This window comes from Triticum urartu, chromosome 6 (genome assembly GCF_003073215.2).
Source record: "Triticum urartu cultivar G1812 chromosome 6, Tu2.1, whole genome shotgun sequence".
In the NCBI taxonomy this organism is placed as follows: domain Eukaryota; kingdom Viridiplantae; phylum Streptophyta; class Magnoliopsida; order Poales; family Poaceae; genus Triticum; species Triticum urartu.
In genome coordinates this window covers 39671026-39686961 of record NC_053027.1, presented here as the reverse complement: position 1 = coordinate 39686961, position 15936 = coordinate 39671026, and the positions used below count along the sequence as shown (strand labels likewise).

Genomic DNA, 15936 nt, shown 5'->3' with positions numbered 1-15936 from the left:
GTTTTCCTGACAATAGTAAGATGTCAATCCTATTAACCCTCAGGAGTTTAGCTTGAGCATGAAGTCACACATTTCACCGTTTGAGTTTGAAACTATTATTCTAAAAAACAGTAATTATTTAGTAACGCTAATATTTCTTGAATAAGTTTGACCATAGTTTGACCATAGTTTGACCAGATTTGACCAAAATTCAAAAAATGGAAATAATTATTTAGTAACACTAATATTCTTGAATAATTATGTAGTAACACTAATATTTCTTGAATAAGTAGTTTGACCACAGTTTGACCAGATTTGAACAAAATTCAAAAAAACTGAGATACTTATTTAGTAACACTAATATTATTGCGTAATTATTTAGTAACACTCTATATTTCTTGAATCAGTTGTTTGACCGGTTTGACAAGATTTAACCAAAATTCAAAAAAACATAAATTAGAGCATATCTTTTTTTCCTTTTACAATTTGTCATTTCAAAAATTGTCCTAAACCCTAAACCCGGGACTTAAAATGTCGGAAACTCTATGCTAAACAGTAAAAACTAAGGGTTTAGACCATAAAACCTAACCCTAAACGCTGAAATCTAAACCCTAGCACTAAACGCTAAAAACGTCCAAAAAACGTCTAAAACGCCCAAAAACTCTATTTTCCCTTTGGAATTTTGTGATTTTAAAAATTTGTCGAAACGGAAAACTGGTACAAATTTTTTCCCTAAAGAATAGTACAAATTTGTTTGACTGATGACATTGATTGCTCTGCAGGTATCTAGAGTTGTGTTCTGGTGGCTGAGATGGTGAGATGGCTACTTGGGTTCCATTTCTTCGTACACTCAACCTGGAAATTGACCCTCTATCTAGCATGCACCGGTGAACTGCGAAGTTTCAGCGGATCAATCTTTTTGTTCTGCAAATTTTGATATATTATATGTATTTTTCTGAATTAGGATGATTTAGTTATGATTTTTTTCAAGTTTGAAAATTGCCCTATAGTGCCGGTTTGTGTCTCTAACCGGTACTATAGGTCAGACCCCTTTAGTACCGGTTCATGGCACGAACCGGTAGTAAAGGTTAGACCTTTAGTACCGGTTCGCGCCATGAAGCGGTACTAAAGGTGAACGTGGGGCCCCGGCCTGACGCCAGCCTGCCACCACCCCTTTAGTACCGGTTCGTGCCACGAACCGGTACCAAAGGTTCAACACGAACCGGCATTAATGCAAATCCGTTCGAACCGGCACTAATGGTACCATTAGTACCGGGCCAAAATCAAACCGGCACTAATGTGCTTCACGTTTGACCCTTTTTTTACTAGTGAATGGTCCAGATGAACCGGGACCAATGGCCCATGTGGCCCGGCCGGCCCCCTGGGCTCACGAACCGGGACCAATGCCCACATTGGTCCCGGTTCTGGACTGAACCGGGACTAATGGGCTGACCCGGCCTGGACCAAAGCCCTGTTTTCTACTAGTGTACAAAGACTTATGTCTACTAGTAATAGCTAGCCCCCACTACTAGGAATTCTCTATCCTCTCCTTGAGCCACGTCATCAAAATTGATGTAGCCGTTAGATGAAGTAAATCAGTCCATAATAGCCATCTGATCTTGATGTTGAGCGGCTCCGCACTAAGCCACATGCAAGCATGCAGAAATACCGTGCCACATGCATGTGAGTGGGTTTTAAATCACATCAACATGTTGATGGCAATGAACTAGCTGTGATACCTGTGCCAGTGAACAGGAATGCTGATGGCAATTGCCACTTTCTGGGTTATGCGGGTACATGGTGGTGGGCTTCAAAATTTAGTGCCCAGTTATGGAAGAAGAAGATTGATTCTGATAGTGTTGCTTGATGGGTACCGCGAAGAACTATTGAACTGGAGAAGCTACTTTCCATGAATTCAGAGATTGAGCGAAGGCGGCATAAATGTAAATGTGTATTTGTCAGAGCCACCATTCGAAGTAACTTAAAATTTATTATGTTTTTTTCCTGGAACAATGGTAAAAAAGAAAACCATACAGTCATGCGCTTTTTAGGGGTCATACAGTCATGCGTACGCCAGTATTTTTTACTTTTTTGTCTAAAAAAGTTAATTTTTACTTTTTTTAGCATAATTTTTACTTTTTCTTAGTAAAGTATTTTCTACGTTGATGTGTTTAGGAATTCATTAGTTATGGCCACGGGCTTCATTGTTTGCAACACGTCGGTTATTGTGGCCTTTTCCTCGCAGATCATGGGCTCGAATTATGTAGTTGTGGGCTCTCGAACCTTTAAAGTTTAAAGCACCCAATAATATCACGGGCTCTCAGCCTCTGGCAGTGGCAGCAAGATTCCACTTCACATTCCGCACAGCCAGATGAGCCGCCGCCCCTGCTCGCCGGTGGCGGCGCCGCTGGACGACGACGACCTGCTCTCCGAGATCCTCCTCCGCCTACCCCCGGAGCCGTCATCCCTCCCCCGCGTCTCCCTCGTCTGCAAGCGCTGGCTCGCCATCGTCTCCGACCCCGGCTTCTTCCGCCGCTTCCGCCTCCACCACCGCCGCAAGCCTCCCCTCCTTGGGTTGTTCGACAGGTTTCACCACATCTACTTCTTACCTACCATGGATCCCCCCAATCGTGTCCCGGAGGGCCGCTTGTCCTTGCAGCTCGACGACGGCGAGGACGCCCGTTTCCTGTTCCTCGGGTGCCGCCACGGCCTCGTACTCATCTTCCACGCATCACGGAACCAGCTCCTGGTGTGGGATCCCGTCACCGGCGACCAGCACAGGCTTGGCCTCCCCCCGGGCCTTGACATGTCAAGCACCTCCATCCACGGGGCGGTGCTTCGGGCTGCCGCAGACCATTTCTAGGTGGTCTTGGTACGCACAGAAACAAGCAAACAACAACACACACGAGCGATCGCCCGCGTTTACTCGTCGGAGACTGGCATATGGAGTAATCTCATGTCAACACCGCTTCCACCGGCTTCGAATTCTGTGATCCAACTTCCCCCTATGATCAATATGGATCCTGGTGTCCTAGTTGGGGATTCGCTTTACTGGTTGCTTTCTGGCAGTATGGCTGACATCCTCGGGTTTGATTTGGATAGGAAGAGCTTAAGTGTGATACATGTGCCAGTGGACAGCTATGTTAGGGGCAATTCCCACTTCACCATTATGCGAGCAGATGATGGGGGGCTTGGTTTCCTTTTTCTGTCAAGATTCACCGCACAATTATGGAAAAAGAAGATTGATTCTGATGGTGTTGCTTCATGGGTGATGGGAAGAACTATTGAAATGGACAAGCTACTTTCCCTGAATTCAGTGAAGTGGGGAGGGGTCCTTATGATACAAGGATTTGCTGAGGACAACAATGTGGTGTTCCTGTTGACACTTACCAGCCTATTCATGCTACAGCTTGAGTCATTGCAGTTGAAGAAACTTTTTGATACTGAAATCGTGTGCCGCTATCATGCATTCGAAAGTGTCTATGCTGCAGGTAATAGCATCCGTTTACAATGTGGGTGTAACAAAATCAAGATATGTTTTGTTAATTGGTAGGTTCATGTCATTCACATTGTTTTGTGTTCAGCTAACCATTTCAAGTAGTGCCATATCACCTTTTTCATTTGCTACTTGATGATATTTTCAACATGTAGTGATGTTGTTCTGTAGTGTTTTCTCTTCTATGTGATGTGATCTAGAAAAACATTGGTTAGTGATAGCTAGCCAGTTTTGCTTCCGTAGAAAGCTGATTGTACTGTATCATGATTTTGAGTTCCCTCAATTGAAGCCAGTGGGTGACTAATAAATCCAAAACAGAGTTAACTAGTTTGTTTGGTGTTTATCAGACAGTTCATATTTATCTTTTTTAGAAGAGTCATGTTACAAGCGGCGAGTTCATTAGTACCAGAGTTATCAATAAGTCAAGTTTATTTGTTTTTTTCTTGCTAAATTTGTTTTCAAAAAATGAATATTCAGGATCATTTCTATCTAGATTTTATTAGTATGGATTTTCTTTATTTCCTTTATCTGATATGATATAACACGAAACGGGCTTCAGAATAATTTTATCTAACTTCTCCCTTCTGATCAGCTAATAGTCTGAGCTTGCATATTCTTCATTTTGTGACACTAGTGAGGATACACTGTTTTGATATTACTATCTACTCCCTCCGTCCGGAATTACTTATCTCGGATATGGATGTATCTAGAACTAAAATACGTCTAGATACATCTATTTCTGCGACAAGTAATTCCGAACGGAGGGAGTATATTTGATAGTACATGGGGTTCTGTTTATCTACTCCTATGTTGTATTTAACTTGGTTGTTTTACCTATATTACATATGTGATTTTATCTAAATATCTCATCGATGCCCTCATATCTATTTGACTTTTTGTTTGAATGATGTTGGTCCCTGACCTCATATGCTTGTAGGCACGGGCATTGGTGGTGGACATGGTGGATCTGAACTTCTGCACAACACATAAGATGATTGGTCAGATAAATATTGCTATCGTGATGTATTCGATTGAGTAGGTAAGCTTATCTTCAAGTAGTAGCTGACTGAAGCATTTTTCCTTTTCCTTGCTTCATGGATATTTGTATGTGTTATTTTTAACTGTTGCTACATTGCATTGATATTTTTGTGGCTGGGAAATTTATTGAGAGTGAGGGTTTTATGCTGTCAGAGTAATTGATAACCAATAGTACCTGACTATTTGACTTAAAACTTCCTTTATAGCAATTGCCATTTCACATTGCTCTTCATTTTGGAGCTTTGCAATACCTAGTGTTTACTTGTAGTGCTTGTGCAATTATACTAATGTAAGGCTCTTAGGCGAGTTGCCTATACGTATATTCTTAGCTTAGTTTATTTGTCACTCTTGACTCGCATGTGTAAGCGGCTATGAGCCTCTCGTTTTTTTTTCAAGTCATTAAGGGGCTGGAAATATGAAAGTAGACACTTCAGTTCGTATTCCATGACCTATCTAATAAAATACGATAATCTTCTTCTCAAGGAAGTACTCCCTCCGTTCCAAAATAGATGATCCAACTTTGTATTAACTTTGTACTAAAGTTAGTACAAAGGTACAAAGTTGGGTCATCTATTTTGGAACGGAGGGAGTACACAGCAAGTAATCTTAATGGTTATATCTAATAAACACAGTGGCGGAGCTAGCCCAGATATTCAAAATATAGATGTTTGGGGTGGCCAAAGACTATTTTTTTTCTAATTGAGAATCCTAAAAGAATTTCCTTCACAATTTTGACCAAGGTTGTGGGGGGGGGGGGGGGGGGGGGGGGGGGGGGGGGGGGGCATGGCCCCTGCAGGTCGAGCTGTAGCTCCGCGAGTGAACTCTAGCATCTCTATAATTTCGGGCATTTGAGCTAATATTTGGGGATTCTGAACATAAAAAAACTTAGTATGAAATTTTATTAATTATGATATTTACGTTATAGTTTGCATCACCTGGTTACCGGTGCCGCATGAGTTCTTCTACTCCCAGGAGAGGCTGGGCTCCTGCTACTCCCACAGGATTTGTTTCGGGTCCTGGACATGTCGACGAGGTGATGTCTGTTTGTGGAGTATCGTTTAGAGTGTTTGTAGTTTGCTGGGTCCTGAACTGTGATGTTTTGCCTGTTTCTGGAGTATTGTTAGAGTGTTTGTAGTTTGCTCGGTCCTGAATTGTGAGGTTTTTGCCTGTCCTGCGAGACGGTTAAGCCCTTGTAGCCGAGGCACTTCCAGCGTCGTAATGAAGGGGGGGGGGGGGGGGGGGGTTTGGATTCCCTCTTTTATGGGAGTCTGTTCTTTAGTCAGATTGATTACCTTACACTCTTATTTTCTTTTTTGACAAAATAAGTTAAGAAAATTCTAGCACATAGGTTTTCGTTACCTCGGCTGCCTAAACCACTGTCTTCCCTAACACCATTGGTAAACCTAGATTCACCTGGGCTCACATTCAGACTGAAGCCACTAAAGCAAAGGTCTTCCACTTAAGAACTTTTGGGTTGTGTACCCAGGCTTCATTGAGGTGGTTCAACAAGCTTGGAGTCTTGCATATAAAACAGGACCGCAACTGCACATATCTTCTAAACCCTATTACCTTTTGTTCTTATCAAATTAGGGTTGCTCTTCAAAAAAACTGAAATATAGTTGATTCTGGAGCAAAATCTTTGTCGCACCTGGTTGCTGCCCCCCCCCCCCCCCCCCCTCTTCATTGTTCCCTAATTCATAATCAAGTCAGCATTGCTTCCAGCCATGTATTTTCATCATGCATTTTTCTTCCCAGCGATTGCTTTGCTGTCTCAAAGGGCTACATGAAACCTTTGCTGGCTCTTTGGTTGTATGGCATAATCCTTTCCCCTTGCCTGTCTTGGGCTGCCCATGAGCCTGTCTTGTCCTCACATTTGAGACTTCTCACTACTGATCAACCACATTGGGTGCTGTTTTTCTTCATGCTCCAGTTTCCTCTCTCAAGGAGGCAATTTAGGATGTTAATCTGCCTTAAGTGCACTTTCCACCTACTACATGGGTTTACTCCAGCTTCTAGAAGCTGTAAAAGAAAATATCGTTTATGCTCGCCACCACTGTCTCTGGGGCAAATCTGAAACCACGGGCCGCAGGAAATCTCTTGCTGCTTGGGCAATGGTTTGCAAACTGAAGGACAAAGGTGGCCAGGGTATTATCTACCTCACAGTTCAAATGAAGCTCTCGTGCTTTGCAGTCCTTTGCGTTTGATGCCAAAATCACTTTCTGGTCAGTGAAACTCTTTGATAACATTATCTATCTCTTCCACCTGCCTATGACCAATCAGGGTGGACACGGTCTGGGCCGGTCCGGTCCCTGACCGAGCCGCCGTTTTGACCGGCCGCCGGCGGTCCGGACCGGACCGGACCGACTAGCCTGGCAGTCCTGTTTCCAGGGACCGGACCGGTGGCGGCGAAGCTCGGGCCGGACCGAGCGGACCGGCCAACCCACCACCGGCGGCATCGTGCGAGTGTGCAGCGACGAGGTGGGAGATGTGCGCGGGTGCTATGGCGCGGTGGACGACGTGCGCGAGGGCCGGCGGTGAGGTGGACGACGTGCGGTAGAAAGTGCGCTGGGCGGCGGCAAAGGCGCGGTGTTAGCCATGATCTTCTTAGCAGTTATTCTGTTCAATGCAATTAATTTAGCGCATGCATGGGATCACCATATTCTGTATATGGGCCTTGCCGTGATTGATGGGTCAATTCTGACGTGAAGTTAGTTGTAGAATGACATCGTGATTATCGGATCGATCGAACCATGTTTCTCTCGTTCCTTCTATTTTCTGTTCGACTGAATAAAAGGGAACGCTTGCATGGGATAACGCATGATTATCAAATCGAAACCATTTCTCTCTTAGTCGTGAATAAAAGGAAAGGCGGCGAGGAGTTGTCGTCGGAAGGCGCCTTAATTATCGGATCGAATTGAATCCGAATTTATCTTGTTCTCACTATTTTCTCTGGATTGATTAAAAGGAAAACAAAGCGGTAGGGCGCATGACTTCCACTTGCCCCTTTTCCTCTCGATAATCACGGGTGTGACAGCCTGTTCTTTCTATTTTCTGTTCTCTTCTACCTGATGCATGCGATATGAGTTTTCTTCTCCTGTTTAAGTAAATAAAAGGAAACAAATCAAGGAGGAGCGCGGCCACGCTGGAGAAGGACGTCGGGGCCTGGCCATCGGACTCGCAGCGCGCGGATCTTACCGGCCAGAGCATGGTGCCGCCGCGATGACGATGAACAGCCGCCAGCGTGCTTCGGTCCGTTCGGTCGGACCGGTCAAAGACCGGACCGGACCGAGTAAATTTCGGGCCGAAAATCTGTAACCGGACCGGCCAATATCTTGAGCGGGCCAGGCCCGTACGGTCCGGTCCTGAACAGGCCATGAGCGGGCCGAAAAGCCCGCTCGCTCCGTCCAGCCTGAATGACTAAGCAGTCATAAAACGGTATTCACAATCTCGAGCAATTTCTTGAAAGCACACGCCTTGATTACAACAGCAAACACAACTGGACATGCGTTTGGAATGCCAATACACATCGAGCTAAAAGATTCTGCGCCATCCCGTAACACCCCCAAATGGATATGGAGTTGCAGCTGTTCTCCAAAGCTAAAAAGCCTTTGCTTGGTTTATGGTACAAGACTCTGCCTCAACACCAGGGACCTAGTTGTCCACCTAAATCAAATGGATGTAAGCTGCACGTCCTGTGTGCTCTGTACAAATGGTGCTCTTGAAACTAAGGATTGCATCTTCCATTTCGAATTCAGCATAGCTTGTTGGAGATATCTGGGAATACACTGGCAACCTGTGCAGGACTTTGCACTGTTTATTAAATTGGGTTTAACTCTTTCTGCATGCCTTTCTTCTTTGATGTCATGTTCATTGCAGCGTGGCACATTTTGAAGCAATGAAACATTGAAATCTTAAATAAAATGTTAGATTAGCCTTGCACACCTAGAAAACCACTTGTAAAATTGACCTTCTGCTATAGGCTTTCAGATGGAAGGAGAGTCTAAGACCTTCCCCGTGTGGCTTAATTCACTAGGCTAATCGACGTCTTAGTCTGTCTACCATTTCATCCTAGGTGCTTTGTAATTATTTGTACTTTTTCTCTCCCGTAGTGTTCTTTTCTCCTAGAAATTCTTGTTCAGCTCCTTTGCACAGTTCCTGTTTCTTATTTAAATTTATTTCACTGTCGGGACCTCCCCTACAGTTTTCTGTCACAAAGGAAAAAAATGTGGAATAACATTGTTTTTTTCCAAAACGAGGCAAAAGACTTGCCATTTTCATTGATTAAGAAAAAGTGAGAATTGCTCGGTTACTTGACGGAAAACCGGGCTAAAACCGATACAACCCAACCCATATAATATGGGCACCACCGGCCAACCTGGCCACCGACATGAAACATGAACTGCAAAGAAGAAAAGACATCCGCCGGGGAGTCGCAAGCGTCATCGTCATCACCGGTTACCTCCGAACGGGCGACTCCAACTTCATCATAGAGCTCCACCAACGAAGCCGCCCCCACAAACAGCTACACAGAAGCAATGACGGCACATGCCAACAAATGGCCACACAGGTGTGTCCCTCGAACATGAGCTTCAGCGTATCCCACACCTCCTTCGCCGTTGCTTTGGCGATTAGGTGTTGGAGGACATCCATCGGCATCACCGAGTAAATCGCCGACGCCGCCTGCCGATCCTTCCGGTGCTCGGCTCCCTCCTTCTTGAACGCGTCGCCTCCGGGATCCACCGCGTCCCATAGCTCGTCGGCGCGGAGACCACACTCCATGAGGGCCTTCCAGACGCCGAAGTTCTCGCGATCAAACTGTGGATACGACAAACTCGCCGAAGCAGCAAATACTTTAGCCGCACCGGAGTACTCCGCCAGCTGCTTGTTCTTCTCGTCGTCCGCCATGATCCTCTGTTACTAGAAGATCAACCTTGCTCTGATATCAATTGTTGGCTCAGACCCGACACAGAGTACTTTCCGATGACAGTGATACGACCGACGACGAACGACGACGAAGCAAAGCGACGCTGACTGTCTTGGTTTCTACCCCAAGCTGGCTCGACCGTTCTTGATCGATTGACACCGTAGCCTGCGATGTGCACGTACAAGCTAAGCCTCCAATTTAGTTGATTGATTCCGGCCGAAACACAAGATGCACGTACGCACACAAGTCTAGCTAGATTGATAGCAAGAGGAACGTGTCGTTCCTGCTACTTCTTTATTGCTTTGATGTGTTAGATTATAGGGGCCAGGTACATGTATATATACTAGTCTAGACTAGCTACCAACATGACCGGATCGGTCAGGACTACTAATCCTACTTGAACTAGGAATCCTACAAGACCACGTACACCTGCTGTGTACTAATTCATGTTTAAGTCTAACAATCACCCCTCTAAACATGTTGTGGTCCTACATGACGTCATCACGTCACAGCTCCGACGCCGATCCTTATTCGCATCTTCGAGTGCTTCTCTCTGTCCAAAGTCTTGGTTAGGATGTCCACTAACTGATCATCGGTGCAACCATAGTTGACCTCCATCTTACCTTCTTCCACACAGTCCTTTATGTAATGATATATCGTATCAATGTGCTTGCTTTTATCACGCCGCACTCGTTCTTCGCGTAGAAAAGTTGTAGACTTTCCATCAACATTGAGCACCACTTGTTCCGGATCTTGATCCATGAGATCACCGTGTAGCCTTCCCTAGCCACACACCTTGACACATCGCAGCTGCAGCCGCAATATACTCTATTGCATCAACTGCGGGTGCTTTGCTCTTCTTGCTTAGCTCAAGACGAGGTTTCATTGAAGCATCAACTGGATTGCAATCTTTCATGCCACGGCTTTGAAGTACCTTCCTTGTGTATACCTCCTGGCATAGTGTGATCCCCTCCGGTTTTTGATGTTCCTCCATCCCGAGGTAGTAACTCAAAATACCAAGATCATCCATCTTGAAAAGCTCCTTCATTTGTAGCTTGAACTTTGCAATCACCTCTTCATCTGCTCCGGTAATTAATAGGTCGTCGATGTAGATGCCAACTAGTAGACGATCCCTTCCTTCACCTCTCTTGTACATTGCATGCTCTAGTGGGGCTTTCTCAAATCCAAGAGAAATCAATATTCGATCAAGTTTGATGTTCCACTCCCGAGGTCCTTGCCATAGCCCATACGAGATTTTGTGTAAGTTCAGTACCTTGTGCTCTTCTCCCTCTTCGATGAAACCCGGTGGTTGATTAACATACACATATCCTTCGATCTTGCCGTTCAAAAACACGGAGTTTACATCCATGTGATGTACTTTCCATGATTCCTGAGCCGCGAGAGCGATGAGTAATCTCACCGACTCCATCTTTGCAATGGGAACGAACACTTCTTCGAAGTCCACACCTTCCTCTTGCACATACTCTTTGGCTACAAACATTGCGTTGTGCTTCATGCATCCTTCAACATCTTTCTTGACCTTAAATTCCCACTTGAGCTCCATAGCCTTTTCATTGTTGGGAAGATCCACAAGCTCCCATGAATTATTGTCATGGATCGACCCCAACTCTTCTTTCATAGCATGACGCCAACACTCCTTCATATTTGCGTCCACAAATTCCGCCGGTTCCTCGGCGCTTGCTAGACACCGTCGTCCACTCCCTTTCACTTTTACCGGGTCAAGCCTCCGAAGAGTTGTCTCCGGATATGGGTGTAACATCGGCTGTAGATGATCAGTTGTAGATGAGTGTGTCCTTTTCTCCTGTACCAACGCAGGTGACGCAAGTGCAAAATTAACTTCTTGCACTGCTGATGATTTTGTTGGTGCAGCTGGGGTCCTTTCCAGCGCACCTGCTCCTTCTAGCCCATCTAATAGGCTTTCACGTGGTGGTGAGTTTCCTTGTAAAGCTACTGTACATTCCTTGTACGTACTGCTTCTACCTTGGGTTGTGGCTGTGTTGCCATCTTCAGCTCCAGCAACTAGGCTGCCAAGCGCGCTCGCTGAGAGGGCAACGCTCCTTCCTGACGTGTGGAATGTAGCGGGCTTTGCTGCCGCGTCCCGTGTCGTGGCATCTGACGCGATGCCCGTGCTCACCAGGCTACCTGACACCATGGACGCAACGTTGCTCCTTGCCGTTTCTAGCGTCATGTATGCCCAAGGTTGTCAGAATCGCGATTCTGTTAGACGATTCTACGACTTTACGATCCAAACTAACCCCTATAATTCTACGACTTTAGTTCTTAGAATCTATGTTTCTACGATCCTGATAGTGAAGATTCTACGATTTGCGATCCTACCATCGAAGCTCCGATCCGATTCAAAATCACGATTCTGACAACCTTGTACGCCCAACACTCTCCTGGTCCGAGCAACACATCTTGCCGTGCGTCGTTTCCTCCTGGCGGAACCTCACCTGTCTGGCTCGTGTCGTGGTCTTCTGACGCCATGACTTTGTCTGAAGTCAAAACTTTTGTGTCCCTCTTCCGGTCACCTACGGACCTCTTCTCCAGTTGACCAACACTGAGACTGCTTCTCCATGGTCGAGCACACGCAGCTATTGCTGCATCCGCTCCAGCAAAGTTGGCACTTATGCCCGTAACATCAACATAAATTTCGGAATCACCCCCCGCATCTGTAGCTTTGACACGAGTTTCCGAACCATAATCTTGATGGCAAACTTTTTCTTCCGCAAGCTCGACAATTTCTTTAGTCAACACTTGTGAGTCTGGATCCTCCTCGTCCACGAGTTCGCTCATCAATATCATGTCACCATCATCTCCTTGCTGGGCAATGAGCGCCTTCTGCTTCGGTGCTTCCTCGCAGTCAGCCTTGAAGTGGCCGAGGAGGCCACAATTATAACATCTCACTTTCCTGATGTCAAACTTTCTTCTCGATGGTGGTGCAGCCTCATTGTCTGAGTCGACATCCGAGTCGGCGAAGTTCTTTCTCACCGAACGCTGCTTCCCCTTCTTTTTGCTGCTGCCCGTGGATCCGCCTTGCTTTTCCTTTGTCAAAGCGACCCACTGCGCCCTTGTGAGCATCACAAGCTCGTCGTTCCTCCCGTCCCCAATACTGTACCGCATCCGCTCATCGTGAGCCTTGTACCGTCCGACAAGATCATCGATGGAGTCGCGAGATCAACGCACTGCTCGATCGCTGTGACAATTTGCAGGTACCGGGGAGGGGCCGCGCGTAAGAACCGCCGGACAACCGAGGCATCCGTGAGGTTCTCCCCAAGCGCGCGAATCCGATTGACGAGAGTAGCCACCCGTGAAGCGAACGCATCCACGGACTCATCATCGCCCATGACCAAAGTCTCGTAGTTCCTTAGGAGAGTTTGGAGATTCGCTTGCTTGACGCGGGTGTCCCTCGAACATGAGCTTCAGCGTATCCCACACCTCCTTCGCCGTTGCTTTGGCGATTAGGTGCTGGAGGACATCCATCGGCATTACCGAGTAAATCGCCGACGCCGCCTGCCGATCCTTCCGGTGCTTGGCTCACTCCTTCTTGAACACGTCGCCTCCGGGATCCACCGCGTCCCGTAGCTCGTTGGCGCGGAGACCACACTTCATGAGGGCCTTCCAGACCCCGATGTTCTCACGATCAAACCGTGGATACGACGAACTCATCGGAGCAGCAAATACTTTAGCCGCACCGGAGTACTCCGCCAGCTGCTTGTTCTTCTCGTCGTCCGCCATGATCCTCTGTTACTAGAAGATCAACCTTGCTCTGATACCAATTGTTGGCCCAGACCCGACACAGAGTACTTTCTGGTGACGGTGATACGACCGACGACGAAGCAAAGCGACGCTGACTGTCTTGGTTTCTGCCCCAAGCTGGCTCGACCGTTCTTGATCAATTGACACCGTAGCCTGCGATGTGCACGTACAAGCTAAGCCTCCAATCTAGTTGATTGATTCCGGCCGAAACACAAGATGCACGTACGCACACAAGTCTAGATTGATAGCAAGAGGAACGTGTCGTTCCTGCTACTTCTTTATTGCTTTGATGTGTTAGATTACAGGGGCCAGGTACATGTATATATACTAGTCTAGAACTAGCTACCAACATGACCGGATCGGTCAGGACTACTAGTCCTAGTTGAACTAGGAATCCTACAAGATCACGTACACCTGCCGTGTACTAATTCATGTTTAAGTGTAAAAAGGGGGGGGGGGGGGGGGGGGGGGGGGGGGGGGGGGCTAAGATTAAATTCCCCTCTTACCTTTAAAGGGTAAGTTTTATCTGGTCCAAGATACATGTTGCTATGGTTTTTATACAGCTAATCTCTTCAATTTTGGTCGCTAATGTTTAATAATTTATATTGAATATGTAATGCAGTTGACATGCCTAGAGTCATTTGTTCATCATAAACACTGATTTCATTTGAGTAGTGGTATTATTTTTTATACTGTGTAGAGTAAACAAATATTTATTTCAGACGGAAGGAAGTTTTACCTGAACTAAAACAGCGTCACTTATTTCTGAACCGCGGGAGTATTAATTAATAAGATGATGCATGAGGCTTGAGGCTTCTACTGCATGAATTTTATCAATTTTGATTTGCCACTGACTGTCTAGCTTGTATGTTACTACAAATTATGCCTATTAGCTTCGACTTTGTCATAGTCTAGGCAGTTCAGCATTTCCCACTAAGGCTCTAATTGAGATATCTGAACCACTTTTTTTAGCTTCCACTGAGATCTGATGTAGCCAAAGGCTTGAGAATATGTTGACAATATAAGTTGAAGTTGTGCCACTACAAATTAACTTTTCTCCTATTGGTTTTTCCAATGACGCTGAGATGATTCAGTTTTCTTTCGATATTCTTTTCTACGATGGTGGAGCTAATGTTTTTGTGTTTTGAGTCATTCAAAAATTTGTGAGATATAACTTAGTACATATATTTCCCTGACTGACTGACATCGATTCCTCCACAGGTATCTATCGTTCCATTCTGGTGGCTGACACGCAGAAATGGCTTGTTGGGTGAAGGTTCTTCCATTTTGTGGGCTCCACTCAGATCAGAAATTGACCTTTTATGTATCATGCACCGTTGAACTGTGATGTGGACTTCGTAGGAGGTCATCGCTTAATTTTCTTACTCCCCTGTATCATCAAATATCGGTAGACAAATAGTCGACTGACATGAAGGCGCAATGGGTTGCTTCAGTTAATACCTTTGAGGCTTTGTTTGCTTTATGCTTGCACGATGAGGCAAGCCGACCTTCAGAGTATCTTGCTTGCATTTTGTCTTTGGGTTCATCTTCTTGATGCTTTTCGTCTGATTATTCTCCATGTTGCCATGGTTTCTGTACAGTTCTAAATTTCTTTGATTTTGGCCACTATGTATATTTAACATTTTATAATTTATATTACTCACATGATTAAAGAAATGGCACGACAATATTAATCATAATAACTGCTTTCGACCTGAGAGCTGTCAAAGTATAGTCTTTTTATGCGGTGCAGTTAAAGATGAAAGACATCTATTTTGGACTGAAATAATTAACAAAACGAAGTATACGATCCCTTGCTTGAGGCTTGTACTGCATGAATTTTATTAATCTCCATTTTCTACCTTAGTAGCTCGTACGTTTCTTAAAACTACTACAGACAGATGCATGTTTTATTCTCCACAAGCCCTTCAACTGTCTATGACGACAGTGAATATTTTAAATGGTTTCATAAGCTAGGGAGTCCAGCATTTCCCTCACTCATGCATTTGAACAACCGCTTATATTGTAATCAGATGCAGGCAAAGACTTGAGAACATGGGAGTACTCTAGTCATACAAAAGTTGTTTCTTCTGATTAATATGAAACGAAACAACTACGTGTACGACGCCTGCTGTATGATCTGAGTATGATGAGTGATCCGATGGTGCCCTACAATTTGCTCCAATGCATGAATGGTTTGTTCAGTAGTATCGGACGAAAACATCGTACTTATAGCATCATTCTAGTTCAAACTGGTTTGACTGATGACATTGGTTACTCTGCAGGTATCTAGAGTTGCATTCCGATGGTGTCTGAGAAGTAGAAATTTCCTGTTGAGTGCAGGTGTTCTTCCCTTTTGTATGCTCCACACCGAAATGGACGTTCTATGTAGGGTGCACCGGAGAACTGTGAAGTCAACTAGTAGGATTTAATCGCTTAATTCACGAACTACTGTCTTCATTATCTAATTATTGTACACAATTAGCCAACTCGCATGAAGACACCGTGGTTTGCTTCATTTAATTGGTACTTTGTGGTTCGTTTGCTCCATGCTTGCACGTTGAGGCCGGCAAGCCCACCTTTCAATTGACCTTGCTTGCATTTTTTGTGTGTGCATGTTCAGCTCACTGATCGCTGTTATCCGTTTTACGTATAAAAAAAACTGGGAGAAGATTCGTACTCCCTCCGTCCGAAAATACTTGTCATCAAAATGAATAAA

General features: G+C 45.3%; 1 pseudogene; it reads left to right on the top strand.

Moving 5' to 3' along the window:
- The first annotated feature begins 2350 nt into the window (after positions 1-2350).
- Positions 2351-4506, top strand: LOC125516505 (annotated as a pseudogene).
- Positions 4507-15936: the final 11430 nt, after the last annotated feature.